Here is a 6,000-nt window from a genome sequence, read left to right on the forward strand (position 1 = left end):
AAATTATCCCAAGTTTAAATTTAATAAAACTTTTAATTACCTCTTATTTTGTGAATATTGTAATTTGTAAATAACTTTGATTAATTATAAATATTTAACTTCCATAATCTGTAAATAATCTCAATTAATTAAAAATGTTTTGTTTCCTAATTTGTTGAACATTAAATGTAGATATTTTGTTTCCAATTATTCTGAATAAGCATATTAATTTTAGATATTGTGAATAAGCATATTAATTATAGATATTGTGTATACTAAACCGTAAATATTTTGTTTCCTTATTTTTGTTTCCAAATTTTTTTTTGAATAAACATATTAATTGCATATATTGTGTTTCCTTATCGTTTGAATATATGTATTAATGGTAGATATCTTGTTTCCATATTGTTTATAGCATGTGAATAAATGTGGGGACAGCGGGATTAGGTTAAATTTAAATTCACACACTTTCACGCTCTATACCCGAGCTTTCCTTACTAGGATTAGATAGGAGTGTAATAGCGTCAGTCCCTTCGTGGCAGAGCTTGATGGGACCCGCGAACCACTCCACTCAGTACGGGTTTTATCCAGACCCCAATGGGGGAGGATAGAATTCCAAACTGGGAACCTTTTGTCAATAGGGTTAGAGCCTACCCACACATACTTGTATATAGTTTTCCTTAACTAGGATAGTGCCATGACGAACCCTGTATATACATACCTACCCTGGGTTGGGACATCCTTATCCCCATACCGTCTATTGTATATATGTTGTGAGATACCTTGTATTATACCATGCATGCGGCATCCATTTTAGACTTACATACTACTTAGCCAGTATTTTAAAAAAGCCCAATAATGAGACCATGGCCCATCCTTTCAAAAAAAAAAAAACCAAAGAACTTGGCCCAAACATTTTAAAATATGGGTCTGCCCAACCATTTTCAAATAACTTGGGCCCAATTCTTTAAAAGCAAACCCAGGCCCGACTTTTTCCTAAGTAAAAACTCGGCCCAAGCCTGATTTTCAAAAAAGGTTAAAACCCAGATTTCAAAAGTGGGCTTCGGCCCTATTGTCTAAAAATATGGGCTAATATTTTTCTAAGTAATCCAAGTCCAATTCCTTTTCAACTAGGGCCTCAGCCCATCATGAAATATGGGTCGACCCAACCCTTTTAAAATAAATCGGACCCAATTCTTTAAAAACAAACCTAGGCCCGACCTTTTCCTAAGTAAAAACTCGGCCCAAGCCTGATTTTCAAAAAGGGGTCAAACCCAAATTTCAAAAATGGGCTTCGGCCCTATTACCTAAAAATTTGGGCCGACATTTTTCAAATAATCCAAGCCCAAGTCCTTTTTAAAACTAAGGCCTGATCTCATCATGAAATACATTGAAGCCCATATTTTAAAATACTTGAGGCCCAAGTGCACACTAAAGTCCACAAATCCAACGGGTTGACTAGCCTGGGTCAACCCCAACCTCAGAACATAATTTGACCCTTTATAGAATGTGAGGTACATAAACCCTCATCAAGGAAATGAATGGGCAAGGGAAAAATTGAATTGAAATTGTAGCCCATCAATGATCATGTTAATCTTGACCTGTTTCATTTGTGGGATTTTTCTAGAATTCTGGCTAAGTAGTAATGTAGGGTACATCATATTCATGCATTTCATTTCATACATAGTCATGCACAATAAGCTGCATGCATGTTTATATCTTTGTTTGTATATATATGCACTAGTTGCATCCATGCATAAACACCCATTGCATACCCTAATCATGCATCAAAACACTTTCACTCGTGCAGTACATAATTGTGCATTCGTGGTTCTAAAAAGGGAAATTCTTTGGTTTTCAGTTCCTAATCGAAGAGGTGGTTTGAGTAATATAAAGCAATAATTGAGACCACCACGCATCAGTACAATACCAGGCGAAGAGCGAGAGAAATGAGCGAACAATTGGAAAATAGAGTCCTGGGTCTAGAACAAGGACAAGAAGAGATAAATGACAAGATAAGTAAGGTTTTGGAGCTACTGATGAACAAGGGAAAGGCAGTGCATGTTGATCCCGAAGTAGATGTGGACCCCGCTCATCCCCCAGGGTTCACCCCAGATCATGGACAAACATCAATTCCACCGTCTGGTGTCATGGGGGGTCCACCACCAAATATGCCTCCTTTCATCCCTGCTATGCCAGCACAGGGGTTCCCAGTGGTAGGAACTCCTCCGTTAGTACCGTCTGATATGGCAATAAGCAAATCTGAGGCTGAGCGTCGCTGCGACGTATTAGAAGAGCGCTTAAAAGCAATGGAAGGTTCTAATACTTTCGATTCAGTTAATCCAAATGACCTTTGCTTGGTGCCTAAAGTCACCCTGCCACCAAAGTTCAAAATGCCAGACTTTGAAAAGTTTGACGGGACCCGGTGCCCTCGAACACATCTAGTGATGTACTGCCAAGCAATGGCCGCTTACTCGGATGATGAAAAACTAATGATGCATTGCTTTCAAAGCAGTTTGACTGGATCTGCTATCCGTTGGTACATTCAACAAGATAAGGCTCGGGTCCGCACTTGGAAGGACTTGGCTAGTGCCTTTATCACTCACTAACGCCATGTGACGGAAATGGCGCCTGATCGCATGACTCTACAAGAGATGGAGAAGAAACCTACCAAAACATTCAGAGAATATGCTTATAGGTGGAGGGATATGTCAATCCAAGTAGACCCCCCGGTGAGTGACCGAGAGGCCATCTCCTTATTTGTGAGCACATTAAAAGACCCCTACCGTACGCACCTTCGGGGAGCAACTCCCCATGATTTTATGGACATTGTGGCTGCAGGAGGAAGAATTGAAGGTGATATCAAGGCGGGCCTAGTCAAGGATAGCGGCACGGAAACTGGTTTAGGCAAAAGGTGGACTAATAGGAAGAAAGAGGAAGAGGCGCAAATGATACAGGGGCAGTTTAATTGGAATAGTCAGTACACCAGAGGTGGGAACCAATGGCCCAAGTGAAACTTTGGTTTTGAGCCCATAGTAAATCAAACGATGCATACAGGCACAAGGCCACAGATTGTTCACTCTGGTCCACCGAATCAGCAAGCACAAGATAGGAATGTGAATAGAAACTTCCGAAGGGTGGACCCTATTCCCATGACATATGCCGAATTATTTCCACAGCTACGGGAAAGGGGGATGGTATCTGCAATCCCTGGGACACCCGTTGCGAACCCTCCTCCACAGTGGTATGATCCTGGGGTTCGTTGTGAGTACCATGCTAACTCTCCCGGCCATACCATTGACCGTTGTTGGGCTTTCAAGCATAAGGTGCAATCGTTAAGAGATGCAGGATGGTTAGCTTTTGATGACAAGCAACCAGGAGTCCAGGGGAATCCTTTACCCAAACACGAGGAAGGAAGTGGTTGACATATCCAGGAGGTTCCCAAATCAATGGTTTCAGTCGTTATCCACCGAGGCTGAAATGATGGAGTACCGAACTTTTGACTATCTAGTCCTTTTCAATTAATGTTTTTTCGTTTTCCAGTGTTATCTGCTTTTTGTAATCCGTGGACGCCTGTGTCTCGGAATATTTTCTATATTCAATAAAATGAATTATGCATTTAGTTATCTCACTCGCATCATAAGTCCAATTGCCAAATTCTGTTTGCTTATGTTTCATGCCGAATAGGGAAAGTAATATTGCCAGTGTTCATGAGCTAGAAAGAGATGATAAAGGATGAAACAATCACTGAATTCAGACGTTATTTTTACTTTCTAAGGAATTCAACGAAGTGGCAGGGCTGTTCCGATAATTTCCTATCAATTAATCACTCATGTTTTGATCAAATGATGGATGGCCCTCTTTGGTCGACCAGTCATCCTTGAAAAGAACCCAAACAATGATTTACCATTTGTTAACCAAATTGAGCCTGAATGTTAAACCAGCTTTTTCTTAAAAGTCAGATCACCAGAATGCTAACCTGAGTTTGGGTCCCTTAGCGTTTGGCAAATCATTTGAGACAATAATCATTACCAAAATGATGGCAGGCCATTTTTCTGCTATCCAAAAGAAATTCAAAGAATAAATCTCTTGTAAGCCCTTTTGAGCCTGAAAAATTTATTTATTGATTAACTCGTCAAAGGATCACACCCCACACTGGGGAAAGTTTGAAGGATTAGTCCCAAATGAAGTCCAAACAAAAATGACAAAATCCCTTCATGAAAGAGAAAAACAAAAGGGAGCAGTAAAAGCAAATGGAAAGAGAAAGAAGAAGAGGAAGAAAGAAAATAAGAGACTTACTACATATGTGATCTTTGACCAAATTACCCTTGATGAAATTGATGATTTTGAGCCTTATGTAATTCCTTTCTTCTTTAACCTATACCCTTAGCCTACATTACGGTCCAAATGAAAGTCCTGATCAGATTGGTATACATCATTGTCTCTAATAATTTGTCAGACTCAATACTGAGTCTGAACTACGTAATGACCTGATCCTGAAAAGGTACGTAGGCAGCTTATTTAAATAACAAGTTCGGTCAACATCTTGCAAAAGCGCCTCAACTCGAATTGGGGGCATAAAACATTATTTGGGGTGGTATTTTTGAGCCTTAGTTTCCCTTTTATTCTGAAATCCTACATCCCTAAGCCTACGTTTCGTCCCAAGTCTTAAAGACCATCTTGAGATCAAAGCATGAGTTGATGAAACAGGGGCAGTTGAAGAGAAGGACAATCATCTAGACTGGGAAATTAATGTTATACGACTTTTGAATACTGGTATGAATTTTTCCAATGATAGCATTGAAACATGGTAAAACATTTATTTTGTGCAGATGACCTTTTGATTTAACAAGTTGATGTCATAGTTGCATAATCATTCCTCGTTCCTTAAAAAAAAAAAAAAAAAAAAAAAGAAAAAAAAAAGAAAAAGGAGGAACCCTTTTTACTCTTTAGAGCATTAAAAGAGGATGGATAGTCAAAGAGTTTCAGAATCACCAGAAATTCCTATAAAGAAGATCCTTATGGAGAAAGAGCAGCAAATGTTATGTCAAGTTTAAAAGGAATCCAACAATAGAGTCAAGATCGGTGGCAGATGAATTTAACTGGGGCAAATTCCGAGTTGAGTCTCAGTAGGTCCCATTCAAGCACTTTCTTATCGAATTGGAATAGGAAATCAGAATCAAGATCAGTTGTAGGTCCATTCAACTGGGGCAGATTTTGCGATTTTTGAGCTGAGTCGATCACTTTCATGACTGGATGAATAAAGAAGATTAAACCAAGATCAGTTACAGATCCATTCAAATATGGCGAGTTTCATGTGGAGACCAAAGATGAGGTCATTGACCACAAGTGCATTAGGAGAAAAGATTCATGCATTGTCATGCATTACCCCAAATTTCATGCATTATCATACATTTCATGCATTACCTAGATTTCATATATTGTCATGCATTCCATGCATTACCATACATCTTATGCATTGCCATGCATTAACCTATATTTCACACATTACCACACATCTCATGCATTGTCATGCATTTCATGTATTACCATGCATCTCATGCATTGTCATGTATTTCACGCATTACTATACATCTTATGCATTTCATATTTTAGCATCACAAAAATAAAAAATATAAATGCATACATATAATCACAAGTTAGCAACATGCATACATATAGCAGCATATCATTGCATTCTAGCATCACAAGCAGCAATAGAGCACCCTTCACACTTGTCTTGAGTTTTCAAATGATTATTTGACATCCTTGATGGAGAGATTTCAGTTGTATTGGGGTAACTGACCCCAAGCACACATTGATTTACTTGGAAAACTAGGGCAAGTTGACCCCAGACACACGTTGGTTTATTTTGAACTGGGGCAACAAATCCCAAAGATAGGGGATTCATTCATTGACATTTAGACTTTACCCCAAGTGCATTTTCCAAACAGAGTAACAACTTTCCAAATTTTGCTTTCACATCTTGTTACTGGATTGAGGTGGCTGGATCATCGTGTC

This window comes from Malania oleifera, chromosome 1 (genome assembly GCF_029873635.1).
Source record: "Malania oleifera isolate guangnan ecotype guangnan chromosome 1, ASM2987363v1, whole genome shotgun sequence".
Lineage (NCBI taxonomy): Eukaryota > Viridiplantae > Streptophyta > Magnoliopsida > Santalales > Ximeniaceae > Malania > Malania oleifera.